This window comes from Hippocampus zosterae, chromosome 17 (genome assembly GCF_025434085.1).
Source record: "Hippocampus zosterae strain Florida chromosome 17, ASM2543408v3, whole genome shotgun sequence".
Classification (NCBI taxonomy): Eukaryota; Metazoa; Chordata; class Actinopteri; order Syngnathiformes; family Syngnathidae; genus Hippocampus; species Hippocampus zosterae.
The window spans coordinates 10,235,251-10,246,433 of record NC_067467.1 but is presented as its reverse complement, the minus strand read 5'-3'; the positions used below and the strand labels follow the sequence as shown (position 1 = coordinate 10,246,433).

At 44.2% G+C, this 11,183-nt stretch overlaps 1 long non-coding RNA gene across 1 annotated transcript in view; it reads right to left on the bottom strand.

The window, feature by feature from the left end:
• Positions 1-11,183, bottom strand: part of LOC127589522 (uncharacterized) — a 134,340-nt gene that overhangs the window by 84,798 nt on the left and 38,359 nt on the right. The window lies entirely within an intron of this gene.

The following is an 11,183-nucleotide window of genomic DNA, read 5'->3' as shown; positions in this document are numbered from 1 at the left end:
ATTCTTGCAAGTCAAATGAAAAAAATTATCTCACGGCACCACTGTCCATGGTCTGACTGCCTCGGAGCAAAACTCAAGGTAGATGTGACGCCCCCCGAATACTAATTTAATTTACACTAATGATCATTCTGAAATGTATCTTGCGCAATATTATGTACAGCACTTTGTTCGAGCTGCACTTGTTTTTTTTTCCCCAAGTGCTCTATAAATAAAGTTGAGTTGAATCTTTAAGCCGCTCCACCCTTGATAAAGTTTCCTTGTCGGATGCAGGGTGCACTTAACGAGCTGCGATGATGAGGCGTTCCAGTGAACCAGGGGAAAATATGAGTTTAAGTGCGCTGCTTCGCGGCAGCCAAGTAGCGAGTGGGTGAAGACGTCCCTCATTTTCTTTAGGGAACGTTTACGAGCAACGACAAGCTAAGCTGATGACCGAAGTGCTTGTTTTTCATTTGGTCTGCCAGTGAAGATTTTGCACGCCTCTTGGCCTCAGTTCACCAAAACCTTTAAATGTTATTAAGGTCAAACGTCCACGGTGGCCGTCACTTGCTGAAAAAGAGTCCTTAACTGCGGGGGGGGGCGCGTGCGCGCGTCCGTCATACGCCGAAATGCGAGTGACTGGGCTGTTCCGTGCCGAAAAATAATCATTGTGGAGCTGCGAGCGTCCGTGATGGCCAGGATTGGACTGTAATTTAACAGGCGTTCGGGGAAATTAACATTTCCCGACATTACCGATAGCTGCCCGGCTCCTGGAAACGACAGCAACTCAAAAATACTTGCACGTGTGGGAGTGGAGGTAAAGACGTACCAGCTCAGACACACTGTGTAGCAAATGCATCGTGGGAATTATTTTTATTTATTTTTTTTTTTTTGGGGGGGGGGTAATTTTTATTTTATTTTTTGTTCAGTAGCAGGTCCTTTTGCTTATGTTTGGGCATCAAATTTTGACGCCACACAGCCCACCAAAAATGACAGACAAGTTTGGAAATTTAAATTCACCCATCTGTTTAGTCAGTGTATCTGCTTCCAATTGGGGCTGATTTGAGCAAGTCTGGTTTCGCCTAAATTGGCCATCATTTTTCAGGGTAGGACATTGGTGTCCAACTCAGGTCCCGGAGGGCCGCTGTCCTGCATGTTTTCCAAGTCTCCCTGTTGCAACACACCTGAATCAAATGAACAAGTTCAGTGTCAGGCTTCCGCAGAGCTTGCTGATGATCTGATCATTTGAATCAGGTGTGTTGCAACAGGGAGACTTGGGAAAACATGCAGGACAGCGGCCCTCCAGGACCTTAGTTTGACACCCCTGGGGTAGGACTACGATCGGAAATTGACACGAATGGTTCAAACCAAAATGGCGGACTTTGTGTTCACTTTTGGACAATGGACTGTCATGTGTGTCCTGTCATGACAGCCCTTCTGATCAATTTTTCGCCAACTGATGAAATTGTTGTCTGAATGCAATTTTTTTTCCTAATAAAAGGTTCTTTTTGTAGTGGTTTATTTTTTAATGTGAACACAAGATACATACTGTAGTACTCTGGCCCTAATAGGATTACAATGTTTAAAATTCACTGAAATGAGTGTTTGATATCTTCCAGCAGAGGGCGCTATGAGATCATCGGCCGCCCCAAAGAGGCTGGCGGCCTAATTGGAAAATGGATTTTATTCCCTCATTTCTCAGGCACCGACTGCACGCAACTTTGCGTCGTCATGGCAACGGAAAGCTACCGAGGTGGCGCCTTAATTAAGAGCAGCAGAACCCGCTGAGGTAACTCCCCTCGTGTAACATCATGGAGTATGATGCCACTTGTGCATGTTGGGGAAATAGTCACCTTGTCAGTTCTGAAAGATTGCAACTTTTTGCTTGTCACGTACACGAAATCCAATGGACAAATCTGAATGTGACACACAGACATGCACACATACGCACTCCTGCAAACCAACGTGTGCGCCGATGCTCGCACATGTAGAAACACATACTATTGCACTGAAAAAAAATATAATTATCCTTTGGATTTACAAACATATACATTGTATGTGCATGATTAAATGTGGTAAACGGATATACAGTCATTTTTTTCTTGTGTCTTCCTTGAAAATAAACAAATGATGCGCTCCAACCAAAAAGCATGTACCGGTACTTTATTTCAGTGTGTGACACCTCTCATGTCATTTTAAAGGGTCCTCAATACCTCCGCCAACATGCCGGGAAGTGCACATGTTGCCTGGCTCCAGCACGATTGACTCTTGAACGTCGTCTCGGTGGAAATTCACGGCCGAGGCGAGAAAAAGTGCAGCGAGTTACCGGGCCAGAGAATCCCAGAGGAGCACGGAGGGCACAAGTGAGGTCGGTGGCAACAACGGCAGGACCAAGAAAAGTGGCAACCTTCAATGAGAACGAAAACGTCAAGAGCAAGCAGTAATGACAACGAGCAGTACTCAAAAATCCCACCTAAAATCTCCTTCACTTGAACCGCAGCCAGGGAGGGATCCCTGCAGACGTCCGCAAATCAGGCACACAGAACGAGTGGCACAAGAGCACACCACAACAACCTACTCCAGAGGACCAAGGTGTCACGATGTGTTTGTTTGTCACTCCAGCAGTCAAGCAGGGCAAATTAACCCTTTTTTTTGTTTAGTTTTTTTCCCTTCCACAGCCTGAGGGCCACGCACGCGCGCACAGCCGCACGCGCACTCCTGGCTGGGCCGGGACGCGGCGAGCCGCTGAAGCGCACCGGAATGCGTGATGACTGCAGCGTTCCAGGTGAGGGAATGTGTTTACTCCGCTACTGTCAAGCACAGGAAACATCACGGCTCAAGAAAACAAACAACTACAAAACGAGTGAAGCGCAGACCTCCACCAAGGCCAAACGGAAACCTTGAGTCAGATAAAACACCAACTCTGTGTACCTTTTCGGAGTCATGACTTCAATAATGAAAAATGCATTTTGCATTGTGAACTAGTCAAGCGTGCTGCAGTACACCAAAACGTAAACGATTCTGTCTTTCTCACACTTTCACACCGAAATGTGCTTTCTGGCACCTAGAAGGTTAACCGACATATTCGCATCCGGCTGCCAGATGGTCGTGGGGCGTGCTGACAGCCACACACACACACACACACACACACACACACACACACACACACACACACGCACACCCACAGCGTTGCCACATCAGCATGGTGGCGTGTTAACAACATTGAGCGCCATTCCCATGTCGTTTACATCCTTTCTTGGTCTCACTCTGATGCTCACAGTTAATTGGCTGCCATGTCTTGGCGTCTCATTAGCCGTGTGACACCTTCCCAACGTGAATTTCCACAGGTACATGCGTCCAGAAATTCTCATGCACCGGAAAGTCCTCCTGGCATTCGATAACGTTTGTCCATTGAGGATATACAACAGTGTACCCCACCCCCACATTTTTCTCTTGAGCGCCCCCCACACCTCCACCCGACCCTCATTCTCAATTGAATGTGTTTGGGAGAAATGTGGTGGCTTTGATTGCTGCCTCAAGGCGAAGTGCTTTGTTGGCTTGGCCCGACGATCCATACGCCAGAAAAGCGGAGTTGGCTTTCCAAAATGCTTGTCTTCTGTCCGCGCGCGACCGTGTCCCCGCCCAACAACAGCAACAAGGAGATGAATTACAACAGTAACAGCAAGCGCAGGAACGACAGCAACAGAACAAAAGACCGTCAACCACCGGAGTTAGAGCAACGGCAGCCTAAAAGCAAAGGGGGAAAAGAGCACCAGCAACAACAATACTACAAAAAGGAACAGCAAGAGGGAGGATATCACCAGTAATACTAAGAACCGCAGGAACAAGAACACTGGTGCTAACGAAACCCGTAAGAAAACGAGCAACAAGAAGGATGAAAAAGGCAATATAAAGAACACCCATTAAAAATAACACGGGCAAGAGCACATTGAAGAGTAGAATCAACAACATCAACAGCATTATGGACAAAAATCCCACTAACAAAAATGATACAACACTGAAAATAGCAGAAAAAGCAACAGGGACAAGAATAGAAGCACTTACAGAAAGACCACAAGCTGGGACAAGAAAATCTGCATCAAAAATAAGAACAAGAACACCGTAAACAGGAACAAGAACAGGGAGACAAGAGGGAAAAAGAACACTAGCTTTAACAAGAAGACCGCAGGAAGAATAACATAAACGACAGAAATAAGAACAACAGTAACTACAGGAACAAGAAAGAACAACACCAAGGACAGAATCAAGAACACCACAACACAACACTCAGAATACCACCAACAGCAGCAAGACAGCAGCAGCAGACGCCAGTCACATACACGCAATTCCAGGGGCCTGATTTATGCTTGAGGAACAGGCCCCCGCTTAAACGTGACACTAACTCTTCTCATTCGTCCGAAGATGACCTTGTATACTTTATTGTGCACACTCTGCTATACGCAGTCTTGTCCCTCAGTGAAGGTTCAAGATGCATTTTGGTGATTTCCCCCTGCCCCTCTAAATTTTTCTTGCCAAGATTTTTTTTCAAGGTTTAATCACTTCCTGTAAGTGTCCCAATACTTTTGCCCGAAACTCAGTATTGTGATACTACAGTCAATAACTGTATGTTTGTCATTGTGACTGTGCTCGTTGGCACATCTGATATTATGTATCAGTATAAGGACAGTATTTTGTACTTTCTTTCAAGGAATGCAACCGAAAGCTGATCTTTTTTTTTCCCACGCGGAAACAAGTGGTGTGTGTAAAAAAAAAAAAGTGAGTGATGGGCGACGGGGGAGTGGCGACAGACACTCCAAAGTGAACGGAAGCGGTGGGCGACCAAATAGAGGGAAGGTTGTCACGGCAACGGGTGATCACGAGCAGAAAATGATGTACAGAAGCTGGCGGAAGACATGATGTGCCGACACCAGAAAAGGGGATCGCGTTGGGAGCAGGGGAGGCTAGCAGGGATGAGGGAGGTAGGGGGTGGTCTTAAGAAACGAGAGACCTCAGCCAGCCAAGTGTACTTAAAGCATTTCGCTGGCTCAGGAGTTCTTCACTGTCGGGGAGCCATGAAAGTGGAAGGGAGGGAGCAAGAAGCTAGTCAAGGTCATAAGCCGTTCAAAAGATGGACAAGGCAAACAAAAGCTCAATTTGAAATTCCACCTTCATTATCGGTACACACAAAAGCGCCGGAGATTGAAAGCTCAGTTTGTACATTTTACCTTGGTATTTTTTTACTGTCCCATTAAGAAGTGTCAGACTGTTTTACTATGACAGTTAAGCGTTTATTGCGATACGAGCAGTATCGTGATATCAGCTCCACACTGTATCTCATCAGACTGATCGTGTGGTGATACTATTGGTGTTAATACTAGCATTAATGTGTGATGAAAAGTATCCAGTATGATTTATTGTTTGACTCCGAACCGTAACTCGCTTGTTTTTACACTTGTATACCATTGCCAGTCCACTTATTTTGTAAAGACTTGTTGATGTTGACAGTTTGACGCGAGAATGGATTATTTTCGACAAGGCTGGTTAGCTGTGGTGGCTATTAATCATTCGGAGACCTTTAATGTGCTGACGCTACCTAAATGCTAAGAGTCTCTGTAAAGGTCAACGGTCTTTTACTTTTAACTGGTGTTGCTTCTGTGAGGAATGGTTTGCTCTTCTCATCCAATCATTTTGTTTACCTGCGACTTTACTTGCTCTAGTTCCCCCTTTGAGTGAGGCTAAATGTGATGTGAAAGATTTGAGACCATTAGCTCTGTCATAATAATTGTAGCGTTGGACTACTACTAATGACACAGTTGGTATAACTGTGTCATTAGTAGTATCGTGATACCGACCGAACTGTGATACTATCTATATTATCTCTGTAGCTATCATCCACTTCATGATAATCAACAATACTAGTTGTATGCCAGCACTATCAGGATACTAGCAGTGTTGAGATACAAGGAGGATCGTACTACTACCCTTTGTGAGATATGATATCGAAGGTACAGTATTGTGATACTCGCCGAACTGTAACACTAAGTTGTAATGCCAGCTGTGTAAATGCAAGCCCTATCATGACATTAGCATTATTCTGAAATTAGCAGTGGCGGCCCGGTAGTCCAGTGGTTAGCACGTCGGCTTCACAGTACAGAGGTACCGGGTTCGATTCCAGCTCCGGCCTCCCTGTGTGGAGTTTGCATGTTCTCCCCGGGCCTGCGTGGGTTTTCTCCGGGTGCTCCGGTTTCCTCCCACATTCCAAAAATATGCATGGCAGGCGGATTGAACACTCTAAAAATTGTCCCTAGGTGTGAGTGTGAGTGCGAATGGTTGTTCGTCCCTGCGATTGGCTGGCAACCGATTCAGGGTGTCCCCCGCCTACTGCCCGGAGACAGCTGGGGTAGGCTCCAGCACCCCCCGCGACCCTAGTGAGGATCAAGCGGTTAGGAAGATGGATGAATGAATGAATGAAATTAGCAGTGTCATAAGAGTAGTTGTTTCGTGATATTAGAGTTACCCTGGTGATCAATGGTCTGCTTTTGCCATCCAATCAGTTTGTTGACCTGCAACTTTACTTACTGGTCTGTGTGACACTGAGGCAGATGTTTTCCTGCTGTGGAAGCTAAACTCTTTGAGCTCTGGTGTCCTCGCCGCGTCTGTGCCATCTGGCAAGAGAAGACGGAGCAGATGGACGGACACGGAATGTGGTTGTTGTTGATGATTGTTGTCATCCATCTGTCCGAGAGTGACCGACGGTGTGCAAATGTGTTGAATTGTCAGCACTGGCCACTAATTGACTTTAGGAGGCAGCAGTGGCCCGTAAAAAAACAAACCCCAAAAAATCCTGAAATTGATGTACTTCCATTATCTCACATTAACAGGAGAACATTGTACAGTTGCCATTTTTGTTTTTTCTTTTTTTTTTTTTTTTTTTGAGGAAGAAGATGAAGTGGAGCAAATCACAGACTTAATAACCTCCTTAGCATCCCTGCACCTCCTTCGTCTTATATTAAAATAGTAAACTTTTCCCTAAACAATGGAGGCTGTTATAGCTACAGAACTCATCATACTCTGTCTAATTTACCGCCTTTAGGTGTCCCAATACTTTTTCACAATGCTAGATAAATTTCACAGTATATGTGACAATGGCGGTATCGTGATTCTTGTGTAGGTTTCGTAGCTGCAGTTACTCCTGACACTGGCTATATGATATGCTATCACAGTACTAGTGTTATCTGGCTGTTTCACGACCCGAGCGGTATCAAGATAGTAGCTGTATTGTGATCCTCTGATAGATGCATCCTTATACTACCCGTATCAAGGGGCAGTTGTATTGTGTTACTAGCTTTATCATGATGTTACCTGTATTGTGATATTAACTGTGTTTTGATGCTACTTGTATCGTGCCACCGGTAGTAATATGTTCCATGATATTAGGATACTTGCGATACTAGCCATATCATGATATCCGCTGTATTGTCCAAGGTTTATCGTGACACTAGCAGTATCCTGGACCTAGCAGTATTGTGACCCTAGCGGTATTACAAAGTTAGTCTTAATGTAAATATATTGGTATTAGGATGGTACTAGATGTATCATGATACCGGTGATTGTGATACCTGCGGTACAGAGATACTGAATATACTGCTTCTGTATTTTAACTATACGGTGTTATGAGAAGTATCATGATACCATTTTTGACAGCAGCAATCCTGTGACATTAGCTGCATCCTTACACTAATTGTATCATGATACTAGCACTTGTGATATTAGCAGTAGAGAGCTATGAATTTAAAAATACTGTATCATATTTTTTCTCATATCGTCATCATGAATCACTCCCAAACCAACACACCTTACTCCAGAATGCCTGCCCATTTGTCTTGTAAATAGGCATATTGTGTGTGTGTGTGTGTGTGTGTGTGTGTGTGTGTGTGTGTGTGTTAGAGCAGACGATTTTCTCCTTAAAGAAAATTCAAACAAGATTTCTGGGTTGGTTGTTGCTGTTTTTTTTTTTAATCCTCCCATTTGGACTTCCATTTTTTTCTTCATCATCACCAGCCTCCTCTTCCTCTCCTGCTGTTTCTGTTGACTTTCTCGGTGTGTGCTGTGACATTTGGCCTATGTCACAATTTAGCCACAATTAGTGGACAATCACGGCCCTCCACTGCAGGGGTAGAAACACAGGAAACAACGCAAAAAACAAAACAAAACGAAACACTGTAGATAACTCCTTGTGTCTCTATGCATCTTCTCATGACAACATTTCATTTGAAGAAAAAAATAATCTACAGGATGCTACCAAGTCAAAGGGGTTGCCTTGGCTCCCGGTGCTGGCAACCCACGCACTGCTGGCTTGTTGTTCCTGTTTATAATGTGAGTGACAGTTCATCAAGTCCGCCTGACAGCTCATTAGCGAGGCGGTGGCCGTCAGTTATCAAGAGAAAAAGAAAAGGCAGAATGAGAGGCGATGATGAGACGAGAACCGTTCGAATTGCTCACTTACAGTAATTAGCCTGCACATGCTAAAGAGATTTAAGCCAAGCTACCTGTTCTTACCTTTGATTGACACTGTCAGAAAATGCTGAACTTAACATGATTATGATATTGTAATGTACTGCATTGTGGATGATCTTATCAATACAACAGTAATAAAAAAATATTGCTGCACTGTTGTAGTAGCGGTATGATACAATCTCTAATGTGATACAATACTTGTTTTGTGATATGAACAGTATTGTGATACGAGTGATATCACGATACAAGCTTTATTTTGATATTTGGGCAATTGAGATACAAACTTGATCTACTCTTAACGCTAACTTTGCGGTATGAACAGAATCGTTACATTAGTGGCATTGGGACACAAACGGAATCGTGGTACTAGATGTGAAGTGATGCTTTAGTTATTATTGTGTTACTTTTTGTATCGTGATACTGGCAGTAATGTGGCACAAGCGGAATCATGATACGGCATAGGGTAACCGTCGTGCTTCTGGTATGTGGATGTTGCATTTTTTTTGTCCAATGAGATTTCCTCTCTGTGTGTTGCCATGTCTTCTCACTGCCTTCAGAACCACGTGTGGTGGCCCATGGAACTGGTTCTTTAACCAATGGGATTTCAAATTCACCCTTGCATGGGCCAGAGTGCTGGCCCTTGATGACATCTGCATTTTTCAGTCCTCTAATAGGTTTGTTCAAGCAAAATGTGTTCCAGCCAGCTCCAACCATAAATCTGTGTACATCATTACATTACATCGGCATCTTTCATTTGCATTTTTGTACATTTTGTGAAGTTTTTAGATAAATATTGATTGTGAACTGCACCAGATGGTGTATGTGAAACGTCACAGTGCAGTGGACACATTTTCTTGAGCATTTGTTGGCATTTGGTGTTTTTTACTACCTTCGACGTGATGGAGGTATTAGCGGGTGGATTAGCTTGGCTAAGTCCCCAGTGAAGGCCTGCCTCAAAAAGTCGTGCATGTGCATAATGGGCAAAAATCCCGCTGTGAAAACAGGTTCCAAAAAACAAGGATGTCTTTCCACTTCCCCTAAATTGCGCCGAAGTAACCACACTGATTGTTGTTAGTAACTAAACAAACTTTTCACAAACAGAAAGCATTGAGAAAGCAGTCAGAAGTTGCTATTCCACTTTTCACCCGTGATTGCTTTTATTCGTCGTTAAATTGATAGAAATTCCAAAATAGCGCATAGCTAATTAACATTATCAATTAACCCATTCCCTGCTGTGCACATTTATATTTCTCAAAATTGAATCTATGCGTGGTCCCACCCAGCTTGTCTGTAAATCTGCTGTAAATTAAATTAAATTTGGATTTCCGATCAGCACAACACAGATCAGCACAGCTTTTAGGTGGAAGATAAAGATGAGGCGGTGAATCTTGTCTTATTTCGGTTACAAAGGAGAGCAACCACTTTAGGCACCTGACACTCAAACATGTCCATGTTACGTACTCTTATCTTAAGCCACTCATAAATTAAGTAACCTTTAACCATTGCAATGCAATTCTAATTCTTTTTGACAAATCAGATGTCATATTCTTTTTGGGAGTTTGGTGCTTCATAATATTGATCTGAAGAGATAAGTCAAAACGCTGTAAAAGAGCAGGTAGCTAATAAGCGAAATGTAAACATTAGTGCGTTCCGATTAACGAGACAGTTAAGAGTCAATCCCTTAATTTTTGCTTTGTGGAATGCTCGCCTTTTGCTTGCCAGGGGCAGGGGAGGTGTGCTTAATGAATTGTCCCTTGCGTGCAATGAAGTGGCAATGGCAGCGCGCCCAACTCATGCATGCGAGAATGGCGGCAGTGGGCCGTCTTGAGGGGCAAACGCGCCACTTCTCTATCGCTTACATAACCACACAGCAGGCTGGCGTCGGGCCCGAACCCGAGGCTGAGGGCCCCCCTTCGCACACGCTCTCTGCAGGGACGCCCACCGACCCCCCTACCCCCAACCATCTAATCACTTTGTCTGATAACTCTGATGAGATTTCTCCTGATGGATGCCGTATGTTACGGAGACGGACATCTCGCTGACATTCCAATTACATTTTCCTCACCGCTTGATCAACAAATCAAATCAGATTCTCTCCAGGAAAGGAGACGCAACGGCGCCTTGCGAGGGCAACGCCGTTTTGGGAAACTCTCTCTTGTTAGCCTTGGTGAGATATTAACGGCTTACGGACTAAATGGAATCATCGGCGACGACTGTTTTAGCTTCTGCACTCACTCGCTCATGGTTGTGATCGATATGCGTGCCGGATTTAGAAACACTTGATGAGGTCACAGTGGTCTGGTTGTATAATGGCACTACCGCAGTCTAAAGACACAGGTCACAAATAACTCCGTTTGGGTTTAAAAAGGGACCGACCTGCTAATTGGGACAGTTTGACCTCACATTTTGGGTTGTTTTGTCCAAAACAACTTAAAAATGGGTTCTAAAGACAGCTGGGTCCGAAACAACCAAATTTGGGGAAAACATCAACGGATCCACTATTTGGGACAATTTGCCGCAACTTTGTGGGTCATTTTGTACAAAACAACCCAATTTTGGGGGTGAAATTGACCCAAATCGCAGGTTGGTCCCTTTTCACCCAACTGTTTTTAGAGTTTAAGCATATATTGGTTCTAGCTGTATTGAGCTACTAGTCATATCATGCGAGCAGTATCGTAAGAGTGGACATA